A 16,611-nucleotide genomic window follows, 5' to 3' on the forward strand; every position below is an offset into this window, starting at 1 on the left:
GGAGAGGTGAGGACTGGGGATGAGTAAGCACGCTGTTTGCCAGCCCACGCTGCCCCCATTACCCGGGGACACTCAGATGCAAGGGGAGTCTTAGTCAGGCAGAGACTCATTTATTGCAGGTGTTACAAAGCTTATAAAGGCACCTGGAACTCCCCCCCTCCCCACTGAGGGTGTATCTTAAGGATGGTCACGTGCTGGTCATGCACCCCTCAGCAGTGCGGAAGTCTTCTTCAGACTTTCAAAGCAAGCCAGACTGCACCCCCAGTAACTTCCTTTTGGATCTATGCAAGGTGGGGCCTTTAGGTCCCCACAGGTTCAATACTGTATAACTGTATTAATTCAACTGTGAACCTAGAAACTTGCACCCACTTGTGAAAGAGATGTACTCTTGCTCTCTGGAGTGTATTACTGAATATGTTAAAGCTGTAGTGAAATGCTTCTTCTAATCACGTAGCTTTTAAAAAGAAAAAGAAAAGAATAGTGGTCCAAGAAAAACTACTTTCTTCAGAAAAGAGCTAAGAAAATTTGTTCATCTGTACCTCAGCTTGTTAGAAGTCATGAATAAAATTTCCCCTAAGTACAACTATTATAGAATGAATTTCTGCATCTCCCCAGAGTCACAGGTTAAAACTCTAATCTTGGGGGCTGGTGAGATGGCTCAACTGTTAAGAGCCCTTGTTTCTCTTCTAGTGATCTCACTTTGGATTCCGGTACTCAATACAGCTGCCTGTAACTGCCTGTAACTCCAGCTCCAGGGGATCCAATATCCTAGTCTGGTCTCTGAAGGCACTGTACTCACATGCATACACACACACATGCATGCACACATGCACACATATGCACACACACTTTTTTAAACTTTTTTATTTTATTGAATTTTGTGTATTTCATACATAAAACAGCTTAATCATCTTTATACCCCCCTCCCCATAGGCACCCTCCCATATCCCCTGACTGGATTTCATGCTCTATGGTTTGCTAACTGTGTGCCCTTGGGGAAATTTTCAATATATCTGAATCTCCATGTCTTCATCTATAAAAACAATAGTACTTATCATCAAGGATTGCTGTAAGGATTAAACTAGATGCAATATTTAAATAATCTAGTTGCTTTTGTTGGAAACTGTTTACTGAAGCATAGTAAATAATTACTCAGACTTGTGTAAACAAGCAAGATAATTTATTTTACGATAGTGGATTTCACTTAACTCCAAGAGCCTATGAGCTGCACATGCATTGGGTGCTCCTGTGGAACTGACGCCAACAACGGAAGTCCTTTACAGAGCCATGGTGGTACTCTGATTGGTTCTTTTCTCTCAGGAATTGCACATGCTCCCACCTCCAGCTCCTTCAGATCCTGAATGTCACTCCTCCCTTTGCTTGTCTCCATAGGTGATAGAAGTTGCCCTCTCTCCCACACCCTGGAAAACATCTTCTAAGTTCAAGGATTAATAGTCACGGACTATGAACCACAGTTACCATTCCAAATTCTGAAACTGCATTTAAATTGAGTCAAGTGACCATCCTTGGTCAAGAAACTATGGCCAAGGATACAGAAACACAAAGTTGAACATAGCCAGTCTATTATCCTTGTGCTACCTGACACTGTTCTGGTGCTCAATAAATGAGTTTTATAGCCATTACTCCCCCAAATTCCAGGACAAATAAATACCATCCCATTCATCCTATAACCTTGCCATCTCATACATGTGAGATTTATCTCCCAAAGACAATTACAGAAAAACCCAGGGAAATGGGTTGTGTATCATGTTATACTGTACATTATTGAATTCCAATGAATTTATTCCTCAGGATAAAACTAGGATTTTTTTAAATAAATTACATTCTCAAATTCAACCCCAAACCACTTAAACCTCAAGACTTTCAACAAATGCAATTATTGAATGGGAGGTGAATTTCTCTCTCAAAGATCCTGGAAGGAACCAATACTCAGCAGGGGCCATCGATAGGGCATGTCTTCTTGCTCCTTGTGAAACGTTTTATTTGATAAACTTCTTATTTACAGGAGCACACTGTGGAGAAAAATCTTTATAGATGCTGTAGGGCTGCTTAAACAAGACCAGATAAACTCAGCAGGAACAGTACGCGACAGGAGTTTAATGTTTGCTGGTCTCCCTTGGAACAATTCAACCTATGGCCCTGGTGTCACCTGGTGTCTAGGGACCACCACACACTAGTCTCAAATATCGGTATGAGAAACCAAAGGCTTTTCAAGGCCAGAATGGAGAGCATTTATCCAAGAAGCATCTTTACAGTAGGATGTGATTCAGATAAACAGTGAATGTGCTATGGAAAGGGCATTGTTCTTTGGGCTTCAGCAAACGTGATTCTGAATCTTGGCTCTACCACTCACAAGTATGAGGTATGATGTTAGACAAGCTACTGCATCTCTTTGTGCCTTATTCTAAGGAGAGCAGAGAATTAATTCCTCAATAGATATGTGCTTTTGAGGACTGAATAAACAGATGGATATCCAGCTACTAATTCTTTAAGTACACTCAACATAAATGTTTAGGAAACTGGAAGGTAACGTGAATAAGTAAAGCAGCGCAGATGTAAGACAAAAAAGGATGATGAAAATTACCTTGGATCAGCAATCAAACTCTATCCATTTTTAAATATTTACTTTATTTTTACTTATGTGTCTATGTCTAAGTACATATGTGCCACATGAGTGCAGGTGCCTGTGGAGGCCAGAAGAGAGTGTCAGATCCCTAGCAGCCAGAGTTACAGGTAGTTATGAGCCACCTGATTTGGGTGCTGGGAACTGAGCTCCAGTCCTCTGCATGAGCAGGAAGGGCCCTTAACTGCAGATCTATCTCTAGACCCTCAAATCCAATTTTTAAAAAATATTTCTGAGAACAAAATTTCATCCAGATTCTGTTTCTGACCTGAACCCTGGCGTTCAATGAATGTGAGTTCCTGCCTTCTCCCTTGACTCCATTCTTCCATGCAGAGGGAGCGCTCTCCTTTGTACATCTATTATACAGATTCTTCATGGGAGGAGCTTTGAAAACCTTTCAGGGCATTTTGAAGATATTGGCAGCTAGGAGGCAGAGAGATCAAAGGTGGCCAAAACAGTGATTATCTCTTCCTGAGGAAGAAATGTCTTTGGAGCCTAGAACCTCCATTTACTTTTTTTCTTCTTTTGTTTTGCTTTTTGAGACTGGGTCTCATGTTTAGCATCAAACTCCCTTTGTAACTGAGAATGAATTTGAAATCATGATCCTCCTGCCTCAGTCTTCTGAGTGTTGGGATTACAGGAATACACACACCACTGTGTTTGGTTTTATAGGGTTCTAGGGATAGAGCCTTATTCATGCCAAGCAACCACTCCACCAACAAAAAATCCCCCAACCCTAGAGCCTCTTTCTGTTGTGCACAAATCCATGGCTCTTTGTGTGTTTTATATAAACTGAATTTCCAGGAGGTCAACTACCAGAGAAATTGAGGGGATGGGGATGTGTTTTTGCTTTCTTTGGAACTTTCCCAGAAATCCATCAGTGTTTTGGGAAGTCATAGAAATGAACAAATGAATTTAATGCCACTTGGATATTTGTGCTAACAGTGGAAACTAGAGCAGGGATTCTGCATTCAATGTGATTGATTTTCCCTAAAGGTGTAAGTGTTTAACTTTATTAGGCTTTATTATGCATTTGAATGTTGAGATACATATTAATTGATTATAAATTGCTTAGCTGTTATATTTTTACCTTTTTACAGATAAAGAATCATATTGATTTTTATGAATAAATAGATTATATTATCTACAAAGCTTATTTGAAGGTGGTAGAAATGATATTACATGCTATTTTCAATGAAAAATGGCTGGTGGAATTGCTAGGGTAAGAAAATGCTGATCCAGATATTGGCTTCAGAACCAAACCATGGAGGGTCCCTTTATTACCAAATGAGTTGGTCTCAGTGCAAATGTCTGAAAAATCATAAAAGTAAGGAGAAATCATGCACAGGGTGATTGCAGCTATTATTGCAAAGAGTCTCCAATGCAAGGAAATGCTGATAAGACCCTCACCTCCCCCAGCAGAGTGTGCCACAAGTCATTTGGCAATTGAAAAAAAAATTGATTCCTCAATTTTTTCCTGCTTGCTTTCTCATTGAGTCTTTCCTACATTTGTATAATTTCAGTATTACTCTTCCTCTATAAATTTTGAGAACAAGATCTTACTTAGCTATCACTTTCTAAACTAGCTGTAGTAATTAAAAGAAATCAGACAATTAAAGAAATCTGCTTATTCCTGGGGAGTTGAGCAAAACTGCAATGCCTGTGTTTAACACAGAAGTGCCGGGTAGTGATTTCATACAACAGCCTTCTGAAGCTGCGGTATAAATACAAACCAACCTCTTGCAAGGGCACAAACATATTGGTTCGAAGAGCTTTCTTTTCAGCCCTAAGATATTTAAATGAGGTTCTAGAATGTGAATGATGAGAGAGGTTTTTGATTAATTTAGCAGTTATTTGGATGAAGAACCAGACTGACTTGTTTGCTGAGATGATCATACTTTTGACTAAGATACTCGATGTGTAGATGGACGGATTTGTTGGTTTGAGCAGCAGACTCCTTTCTCCCAGCATTCCATCACACAACTGGGTAGAAAAAAGCAACTGACCAAATGGGGTCCAGATTGCTTCAGAAAGACCTGAGACTCTGTTCCAAAGTTAAGTCCACTACCAATAGACTGTGCCTGTCTTTCTGGAGTAGACATATACAATTTTCATCTTAATAAGCTTTGTAGATGATTCCCAAGTCCCTTAAACTTAAATAATTATATGACAGAGTACCAGCTGGCAGGGATTCCTGCCCTTCAAACTCTATTATGATTTCTGTGAGCCTATTTTTTATACCCTTGTCATTCTGTGATGATTAATTTTGTGTATACTTGATTGGATCTGGACTCAACTAAGAGGCATGCCTCTGGGCATGTCTGTGAGGGAGTTTACATTTTAAGTTAATGGAGGTGGGAAGACCCATCCTGAATGTGAGTGGCACTATTCCATGGGCTCAGGTCCTGGACTTCGTAAAGCAAAGCAAGCATAAGTATTCATCTCTCTTTGCTTCCTGACTGTGGGTGACATATGACCAGTTTCCTCACCTTCCTGCCCCAATTTCCTTCCTGCCATGATGGACTACACCCTCAAACTGTGAGCCAAAATAAACACTTCCTTAAGTTGCTTTTGTCAGGTATTTGATCACAGAATGAGAAAGGTAACTAATACACTGTCCTTGGCATGCTCCTTCCTTTATTGGAAACAAAAGGGATATTTTTAATTGTTGGTAAAAAGCTGAATATATTACAAACACCTATTAAAACTGTCTTTACTCTAAAAGTTTTTTCTTCTTGTTATTGATAGATAAAAAGTAGCTGTATGACAAATAGGGTTGATCAAGAGAAAACAGAGTTTATCAGCAAAGGAACACATGGGACAGATTCCCTTCCGGGCAGGGAAAATGTCTGCCCAGGTCATGAGCTGGGGTCTTTTAAAAAGGGAGGCTTCTGCTTCCTGCAGAAGGCAGGAAGATGTGTTTTTTTTTTTTTTTTTTGAGTTGGGTAGGGGGGAAGTGGGAGAGCGGGGACTGTTAAAACCTGTTCTCTTTAGAGATCAAAGGGGAAGCCTTCTGTGCTGGCCAAACAGTGGAGAAAAGTCTGCTTCTCTTGACTTCAAAGACCAAAGTGCTTCTCAGCTAGGTTCCCTTTTCTCAGTAGCATGAGAAGTCCTTGGGATTCTGTTGGTGAGGGGGCAGGGCTATCTGAGCCTTAACATTCCAGCCTTTTGTGTTATAGGATAGGGGGCGCCGTTGTCATCTTGCTACTTCCTGCTGGACAGGGTCGACTTGGGGGGGCTGGATTAGGGGTCCATCAGACAGCAGGGGTTCCCTCTTCATGCATCTCAACAGGGTCCTCAATGGTCGACAGGTGCTTGTATACATGTGGAGGGAAGGAAAGTAACAACCGATTACAATTAGTAAGAGTTAGTTTTTGGATTTGGTCCTGAAAATATCTGAAGAGGCAAGGAGAAATGGTTAGCACCAACATAATAGCTCATTTTTCTTTTTTTTTTTCTTTTTTGCCAGGGCTGAACTTGAGAGTGATGGACTCAGGATTTGTTTTCAGGCATTTTGATAGCTGTTGGAGTGGCTAGAATCAATGTCAGTTGCCTCTCAAAGGCTTCTAGATAGGGAGAGAAAACAAATTTAGCCATGATTTAATTTTTTTTAGGCTAGAACAAGAATGGGTTGCCTCACTTAGCTGTAAGTGGGCACTACAGTACTGTAGACCAAGATTTGAAGTCTTACATCTGAGTAACATTGTCTTATTAGGAACAAAATCATCAATGAGAGATAATTGTCTAAATAAAATAAGAACTTACATCTAATGTCTGGGTTGTGTAATCCCTTGAATCCTTAAAATATACTGATGATTTTAATTTTGGTTATACATTCCTTTTGGGTGTTTAAGATCATACTGTTGGCCCTTCTGGGGTCTCCATGGCCTCCCTGAACAAGAGGACAGGTGATTCTCCAAAGTTTCAGGACATTTTGAGAGATGTGCCATAGCCCCTGGAACTTGTTTGACCTTGGAGGGCCAGGAAAAATAGTTTGTCCCTATAAGTCCCTCTGACCAGATTAATATAGCCTTAGAGTCTGGCTATTAAACACCCAACAAGGTTAGTTACACCAGTCTGGTACTTTTAATTACTATGTGCTGTGTAGACAGAGCTTGGGCAACATCTTTAAATAAAACTTGACTAGGCTTCCTTAGACTAGTTGACTAAGATATGACCTTGGAAAATTTAAGATTATCTACACATTATCCTTGTCTCATCCTTGTTATATTGTAACAACCCTACACAGACCTTCATCACCTGCCTAGCGCTCTCATTTCTCTGTCAATTCTGGAAATATCCAGTCTTCATAATTTTCATATATAAATCCTTCTTAAAAATGTCTCCATTCTCATATCCTTCGGTGCTGGATAGCTTTAGTGTCAACTTGACACACCTCGGTTGAGGGATCCTCAATTGGGGGACTGCCTCTATTGGACTGGCCTGTGGCCATGTCTGAGGGGCATCTTCTTGATGAGTGATGTGGGCGGGCCCAGCCTACTGTGGGTGGTGCCGCCCCTGGGCAGGTGGGCCTATATTGCATAAGAAAGCAGGCTGAGCAGGGGCCAGGGGAGCAAGCCAATAAGCAGCATTCCTCCACGGCCTGTGCTCCAGCTCCTGCTTCTAGGTTCCTGCCCTGAGTTCCTACCTTGGGCTCCCTGATGAACTACAACCTAGGAGATGTAAGCTGAATAACCCCTTTCCTCCCCAAGTTGGTAGTGGTCAGAGTGTTTTGTCACAGCAATGAAGAAACAAACAAAGACACCTTCCAACATCCTCCAATTTTCCATTTTCTTTTTTTAATAACCATGAGACCACAACAGGGCTATCTGAACCTTAACAGTTATAAGATAAATTAGAAGATAGTGGGAGACCTGTGAGCTCTCCCAGACCTGCTGTGATTAGTGCTTCTCTGAACTCTCACCAGAGAAGCTTCCTATTGCAGCAGATGGTGATTAACACAAAAACCCACAACTGGCCAATGTGCAGAGAACAAGAAACTACAGACTGCCTTTCCCTGAATAGCACACCTATATCAAATTTCTGCCTCCCAAGGCTCAAGGATCATTGCAGAAGAGGGAGCAGAAAGATGCTAAGAGGTGGTGGATGACCACACGGAAGTACAGTTTTCCAGATAGCTGGGCAATTATCGATATGAACTCACAGTAATGGTGACAGCATACCCAAGTTCCATGTAAACTCAAGACAGACAAATCCAAGCATAGGTATGGGAAACTGGGTAAGAAACTCCAACCCTACCGAGGAACTATTGGCAAACAATGGCTGCTGAAAGGGAGAGAGTCATCTTCATTTAAAGATGAGACTCTTGGTAGCTCAGCCAGGCTCCAGTGGATGGACCCACACCAAAGGGCATTTGGAGATGCAACTTTGAATCTATAGGCATATATATATATGAAATTGAGGGGGAGGGTAGTAGGGGTACAGATAGCGGAGAAGATTTAAATATAGATTTTATGAAAAGCACAAAAATTCAATTAAAAGTGATACATGAAAAAATATATTGTATGAAATTCGCAAAAATTCAATGAGAGAAAACCTCATTTTCAAAGATAATGAGCCCGTTAAAGTGCTATGAGCCCTATGGACATGATATCGCCCTCAGCTCTGGCAACTTCTTAGTCTCATAATCTAGGCTCAGGTCACTTTCAATTCTACACAAATTCCCTAACAAGATATGGAGACCTACAATTGTTTGTGTGCATCATTAATTAAAGAAAAATACAAGTACACTGAGAAAGGAGGCTTGGTAAGAGAAATATTAGTATCTCCTAGAACACTTTTAAAATATAATAGCTATACTCTTTTATGAAACAACCCATTCTGGTTGGGCTTGAGGAGAAATGCCCTGGGTCAGCTCCCCAGCTCCTGGTCCCTGCTCAAAAGCCTCATCACCAACATCCTGCTTTAAATCAAACTCTAGCTAGTTTCTACCCATCATTCTCTGTTGGTCATTGTGCTAAGTGATTCACAAGCTTCATAGCAATTACATTACCATTTAAAAAGAGTGAATTCTGAGGCACAGAGCAATGGAGTCTTCCACTCTGCCACCCAAATAGCCAAGGATTAAACTTGAATCCCTGACCAGAGGATTTGTTCTCACCCCTCAATCTACTGCCCTGCAGCCAAGTTCTCTTCCTCTACCCTAAACCAACTCTCTTGTGTTTCCTTCTGCCTGAGGTGTGGCCTTACTAATCTACCTGCAAGCCCCAGTGGAAGTGCTTGCTCTTCACTCCCCCTTTCTGGCCACAGACCTGGGTCTCCTCTCCACACACTTCTAGTTCCAAGCTGTCTGCCACCTTCTTCTACCCATTTGCCAGTTCATCCACCTCTGGTTGAATTTTCCCCAGTGCTTTTATTTGCTTTATCATAGATTCATTCATTGAAGAGGCATTCAATATGCCTTTTCATATCAGCAGTCTGCTAGACACTTGAATATTGACCCTATTCCAAGATGCTGTAGCTCACTGGAAGGAGTATACACAGTGTGCATGGCATGTGAACAGCCTCCAAAAGCATCAGAGCCCAGAACCCAGGGCACCAGGGATACTGTGATAGTTACCAGACCCTCACTCTGACTTCTGTCCTTCCATTGGGCAAAGTTACACCTATTCCCAAGCAAAACCCATCATTATTGACTGACTAATTCTGTGATATGGGCTTTTCAGATTTAGCTTTGCCTTTAACTACCAACGGTAGTGATGGAGGTATTCAGGGAATTCTAAAATTTTTGGACTGCTGATCATGAGCTTTCCTTGTAAGGGACTGTGCTTCTCATTAGTCATCCTGTCTAGAAAAAAAAAGCAATCTTTTAAAATCTTATTTCACTATTTATACAGGATTTTACTATTGCACTCCAAAGTGGAAATCGGTAAAGTACAAATTTCTTCCTCAGGGGGATTTATTTAGTGAAGTACTGCAAGACTTCATTACTAAAGTGGCCTTATCTTTAAGCCAATCTCATGACATAGACCCCAGGAACAACAGAATAAATAGGTTTCCCTGGATATCTTGAAGTTCAATTATTTATTTAAGGTGGAATCAATATTATGTGTTGATATTGAATAAAGAAAAATGTCTTCATAAAAATATCTTCCTGTTGGGGCAGCCTCAGCATTTCTGGAGTTTCTCTTTGCAATGCGACTTACTTCATCTGCCTGTGATAGCACAGGGTGCTGCAGGTTTTAGTGCTTCACGGTGAGTCACCCGTACTCTGCACAGGAAACACTCCATGAGTCAACAATGGCAAAACCTGGGCAAGATTATGTCCACAGACCCCAGCTTTATAGCCCACATACCTTTAAATTTTTAAGAATTAATTTCCTGGGTTGAGGAGATTGCTCACTTAGTGAAGTGCTCGCTTTGCACACATGACACAAGTTCTATCACTAGGATGCACGCAAAGAAGTGTGGGGTTAGGGTGATACACACTTGCAGTCCCAGTACTGGGGAGGCAGAGAAGGTGGATTCCTGGGGCTCACTGGATAGCCAGCCTGACCTACTTGGTGAGTTCCAGGTCAAGGACAGATCCTGTCTCAATAGAAAGGATGGATAGTGCCTGAGGTCCTGGCACCCAAGACTGTCCTCAGACCTCCACCTACACATTTTCACACATTTGTACACACTCAAAACCATGCATACACATCACAGGAAAGAATTTTCTGTTCTTAAATTTTCATAGGACTATTCAAATTTTATTGAAAAATAAAAGTAGAATCAGTAACACTGCACATGAACTCTCACCTGCTTGTAATCAGTGCTAACAGAAACATTTAACATTCTGGTGCTGAAATCAGATGCAGGTTTAGGATTTGACATATACATCCAGAAATGTTTGCTCATTGAAAAATAATTCATAGTGGCCTACAAACATATGTATTATTTTTCAATATGTAATGTATGATCTACTTAATGTATAATGAATTTTAAAATGAGTAACAGTGTATTATAGTAACAGTGTATTATAAGAACAAATGTCATAGCAGTTTTTGTAAGCTCTTTCCCACTTTCCTGTTTAACCCACTCCTGGGACCAGCCTGTCTTGGCCTCTGCAATCAGTGTGTTTAAATTCATTCTCCCCACACCCTGCTCTTTCTCAGATGACCTGCACACCATTCAAGAGGCTATCTCAAAACAATAGAGATAAAAGAATGGGATTCAACAGGATCACAGGAGACAAATGGGATACCGAATGGAACACAGGGACCACATGGTACTGGATCTTCTTCTACAATGTTCCTCCCCAAACAGCAAAACCTCCCCCGATCTCTCAAGCTGTTTCAGCTTTGGCAAGCTCCCAAGTCTCAGAAAAGAAGTCTAGGACAGAAAGCACATCACCTTTGAGTGGAACACGGATGCTGAGAGCTGTCCACCAAACCTGTACTGAAATCAGATTCCAACTCAGGCTGTGGCATACTCTGGAAATGTTTGCTCATTGTAAAAGTCATTTATAGTGGCCTAACAAATGCTCATGCATTATCTTGCAATTATATATGTAATGTATATTTAATATACAATGAGTCAAATGAGAAATTAGTGACAACTCATTATAAAAACAAATGTCATTTAATCTTTTATGCTTCTTGCATGCAGAATTCAAATAAGGCTTCTGAACTTTGAAGAATCAGCATAAAACATGAACAATGCAAACGTGTACCAACTGGAAAAATAAGCCAGTTGTTCAGCAGAAGTATGAGTCCCTATGGTACCAATATCTGATTTCTCTTGTCTTGGTTAGAAAGGACAAAAGAATGCAATGACTTATGACCTTGTTAAAATCTTTAATGTAAATTTGAGTACCAGTTTCATTATGCTTTTTCCCTATGTTTGAATACATTAAGTAGATTCTCCCAACATGATTAGTAAAATCCAGCTAAAGAAAGAGACAGAGAAGAAGATTCAATCAGATATGGTGCAGATTGGTTCTTCTCAATAAAAGACAGATGGTTTCATAGACTAGAGAAATAGGCCAGCTACTTTTGGCCCGAGCCTGGGTATGTACTGAACCTGGCTATGCACTGAGCCTAGCTATGCATCTCTTTCTTGTCTCACAGTTCTCTCTTCTCTCAACCACCTTCCCCTCCTCATTTTGTTTGTCCTTAGCTAGCAAAAAGGGCATAGGTTTTGAGATACAATTGAACGACAAAAACCAAGAGCCTAATACAGCTTGGAAAAAATGTTATTACCCTGGGTTTCAAATGTGCTACTTACAAGCTCTGTTACTTTAGTGTGGTTATTTAACTTTTCCAAGGTGAAGGAGCAACAGATGTGAAGGATGACTTTCAAAGGTTTAAATTAGATCCATAGGGTAGAATGCAGTGCTACCATGTGACTTAGAAAGTTAGAAAGAGCATGGTTCTAGAAGAGAGGGCAATGAATTTGGTTTTGGAAATGTCATTGTGTGGTTCTTCTGAAACTTTCATAAGCAGGGGTCTTGTAGGAAGTTAGAAAGGTGATTCCTAAGCTCAGGGTGATGTGGGGCTTTGTATACAGAGTTGTGAATCACCATTCATTTCTTAATGATTAGTTAAGGTCGAGAATGCATAAGATGACTCAGAAAAATGGAGTAGAATAAGAAAAGTAATGAACTGAAGGTGAGATTCAGGTCAGTAACATTGGAGATAAAAAAAGAAAATAAATCAGAGAAGTTCAAGGAGAACCAGGAGCACAGGGCCACCAGAAATAAGGAGGGAGTAAGAACTTCAAGAAATGAAGAACCAGGGCAGGAGAGAGAACTCAGCACTTAAGAGTACTGGCTGCACTTACAAAGGACCTGGGTTCAGTTCCTAGTACTCACATGGTGGCTAACAATCATTAATAACTCTGGTTTCATGGGATCATCTTCTGGCCTCCATGAGCACAGCACAATGCCAGTGCACATACATACATGCAAGCAAAACATTTGTGCACGTAAATAAAAATAAATAAATAAATATTTTTAAATTATAAAAGGAAGGAAGAACTGTCAGAAGTGCCAATGTAGTTTTTAAAAGATTGGAACAATCTGGTGGAATAGAACTCTTGTTTCTGGGGTTAGAGAGATGGCTCAGTCGGTAAAGAGCTTGCTGCTCAAGTATGAGGATCTGAGAGTGGATCCCCAGAACCCGTGAATAGGGAGATGTTTGTAGCACACTTCCATGATTACAGTGCTCAGAGGAATGGGAGGCAGAGACAGGAGAAACCCCAGAGCTTCTCAGGCCAGCTAGCCTACCAAATATAGAAGCGAACAATAGTCCATTTCAAACAAGCCAGAAGGCAAAGACAGACCCCCGAGGTTGTCCTCTGGCCTCTACACATTTTCTGTGGCATGCACGTGTATATATACATACACATTATACACACAAAATTAATAAATTAACTGACAGTTCTTACAAAGGTCACAGTAATTCACTTTCCTATTAAATGTCTTCCTTCCCTGTCTCACTCTTTCAATTCCCTCATTCCTCTTACAGAATCACCTCCTGAATAAAACACTTATAGCCAAGGCTTAGTATGTAGCTCTGCTTTCAAAGAAAGTCAAACTGAAATGGAAAGACAGAAGGAAAGAAAGAAAGAAAGAAAGAAAGAAAGAAAGAAAGAAAGAAAGAAAGAAAGAAAGAAAGGAGGGAGGGAGGAAGGAGAGAGAGAAAGATAGGAGGGAGGGAGGGAGGAGAGAAGAAGACTGTAGAATTGTAGTTAATTCTTTGAATTTAAAAAAGATGGCAGGTTTCTTCCCAAGAGAATCCATGCATTTGTAGGAAAGATACAAATCAGGGGGCATTTAGGGCCACCCAGTAGCTAGCACAGCCAGAGCTGAAACCAGGCACCCAGATCTTCTTCTCTCCCTAGGAGAATCTCTAGCACAGGGAGCAAGAGCTCTGAGACCCAGAGCTAGTGGGCAGCTTGGCCACGGGTTCCTGCCCTTTTTCTCTTCCATATCGCCACACAGGTTTCCCGTAAGACTGATGACCCAGTCAGAAGGAAGGAAGGAAGGAAGGAAGGAAGGAATTTGTATTATTGATTTATAGAAGTTAGTTCACAACGGTGAGTCTACCTGCCCATATTTCCAACTCCCTGTTTTCTGACACCCATGCCTATCACACATTGCTCTCCCCTAAGATAATAAAGTCTAGACCTTTGGGCAAATATCAGCTAAAATTTGATATTTGACCAAACAAAGTACTGATATGCCATGGATATCCCAAATCCACTTTTAATATTTCAGGCATCAGACAAAGGTGAGCCCTCTACTAGACAGAATATGTCCTTTGATGCTTGTGGTAAGCAGGAGAATGAACCTCTGAAGAGTCCTGCAGAAGAGGTAGTGTGGAACCAACCTGCTCCCATCCAGAGCCCCTAGCACGATGAGGCTGCATGGAGTAAGTACATGTCCCAGGAAAGACTCAGAGGACACTAGAAGACATTCAGACATTCACCAGGTGACAAGGAGAATGGCAGTGAGAGATTTCTGGAGTTCTGGCTTCCTCACAGTGCACTCCACATGTGCTCTGGCAGAGCTTCTTACTGCTTTTGCAACCCTTGTGTAGTAGGCGTCCAGTGAAAGTCCGCCAAACTAATTGAGTTAGATGTTTACTGCTCTTTCTTTCACCATACAGCTCAACTTGCACAATTTTAGTTGTGGTACTGGTACTGGTGGGTACCAGTTGTTAAATGCCTGATCTCCAGGCCCCTGTTCAACAACTGTGAGAGTTAATATTGATTCTCAACTTGACAGGTTCTATAATGAACTAAGGGTCTTACCTCTGGGCAGGTCAAGAAGGGCATTTCCAAGAAAGATTAGGTGCAGACAGCTATTCCTGGAAAGCCCAAGTCCTCTTGTGCAAGCCAATCTAGTACATTCCCTTTTATAATATATACTTACTCTATCCATTGTGTTCCTTTAGAGAACCACTAATACAATAGACAGAAAGCCAAATAGATTAAATGTCCTGCCCAACATAAACACCCAACCATTGACAATGCTGGATCTAGGTCTTATAAGCCGACATTTGCTCCATTTTTTTTCTGCTTCTACTAGCTAATGAGAAGTTAAACCTGGAGATTAGCAAGAATCTTGATAAATTAAGACAATTCTATGGCACTAAAAACTTTCTCTCCTGCAAAATTAGGAATTCTCATGGGTCACTCTGAATTTAAACAATGTAAAATAAGGTCTCAATCCATAGGCCATAGTCATGAACCAATGGCAGAGCCTAAATGAGCCTTAGGGTACCAAAGGCCCCAGACCAGTCACCTCTGGTAACCTATACAAATAAGTAAGCTTGTCTGTCTGCCCCACAATGTCTTACAAAGGGAATCGTCATTTATATTTTAACACAGCATGAAAACTTTGAGCTATATTAGTGGGTGTGCCTGGTTTATTAAACTTTCTAGAAAGCTCCAATGGAGTCCAAAGAGTAAAGGAACTTTATTTTCCTCCACAACCGCTGCCTTCTCTCTACTCCGCCAAATTCACTTTTGATAATAGTTAGGATTAATCATATCTAATGGCTCTCCAAGCACTTTCTGATCAGAAGTTGAAGTCCAATTCCAGACATCCCCTTTGGCTTTGAAAGTTACAATTCAGTGTAAATGAAAACTGGGATCTCACCTGTCCATTTTTCCCCCTCACACAGAGAAACACTTTGTTCCTGACATTTAAGCACTTACCCTCATTGCTATCCCAAATGACATGTTCAGAGTCTCTTATCCAGGTACAACAGAGTAGATTAAGAAGACTCAATCCAGGGGCTGGAGAGATAGCTCAGCAGTTAAGAGCATTTGCTGTTCTTGTAAAGGACCCAGGTTCTATTCCTAGCACTCATATTAGGTAGCTCACAACCACCTATAACTCTAGCTCCAGGGGATCTGATGCTGCTTCTGGCTTCTGCAAGTACCTGCACAAACATGGAACAGAGAGAGAGAGAGAGAGAGAGAGAGAGAGAGAGAGAGAGAGAGAGAGAGAGATAGAGAGACAAAGAAAAATATATATTTATATATTTAAAAGTAACTATCTGCATCCTCTATCACTAGTGTCTTTCTATCAACACACACACACATATCTCTCGCGCGCGAGGAGCTGATGCTGCTGTGGTCTTCTGCAAGTGCATGCACACACATATAAAAGAGAGAGAGAGAGAGAGAGAGAGAGAGAGAGAGAGAGAGAGAGAGAGAGAGAGAAATATCTTTTAACAAATAAAAATCCAGTTCAGTATTTTCTGCAGTTAGCACCTGATTCACACAGAACTCACTCATTCCTGTTGAGACAAAGGCAGGATACAGGCTGCTATTACTGCTTTTTCTCATCTCCTATGGGTCAGATTCATGCCACATCTATACTTCAGGTATCTCTAAGAAGCCAAGAAACATGGTTCTGCCCTCACAAGCCCCCAGACTCCCAAGACACAAGTTTCAAAGTTCTTCCTGATTGTTCCTTACTCCTCTGAAAAGTGTCTCAGAGCAGACTTATGAATTCTGCAACTACCTGAATGAATTCTCGGGTAGCTGGGGCGAGAGAGGCTAGCTTCCCCTCTTTTTTTCAACTTTTACAAAAACTTTATTGAGAATTTCATACATGCATATAAGGTGTTTTGATCAAATCCATGCCCACTCCCACCCCTTTGACATTCCGCCCTCTGAAGAGGTAACCCTAAAATCTTTTAAGGATTACATACAAGCTCCCAAATACTTTTGACATTTTTGGCCTTTGGAACAGAGTATGTTGCTAACGGGCCAAGGACATTTTGGCTTTTAGCCCTGAAACTGGCTACATTTCTTTGGGGTCTTTTTACCTTAACTGCTTAGCCAATTCCTACCTCCTATTCTTATCACACCATCCTCTGAAGGGGTTACCCACATTGCCAATAGGGAATAGGGACGTCGACCGCTCTGGCTTCTTCCATGCTGAACAGGGACGCAGGGTGAGGCAATTGGAGTACCCCTTCAGTGGGTCTATCTAAAAGACTCCCAAG

This window comes from Nannospalax galili, unplaced genomic scaffold (genome assembly GCF_000622305.1).
Source record: "Nannospalax galili isolate Female #2095 unplaced genomic scaffold, S.galili_v1.0 scaffold135, whole genome shotgun sequence".
Classification (NCBI taxonomy): Eukaryota; Metazoa; Chordata; class Mammalia; order Rodentia; family Spalacidae; genus Nannospalax; species Nannospalax galili.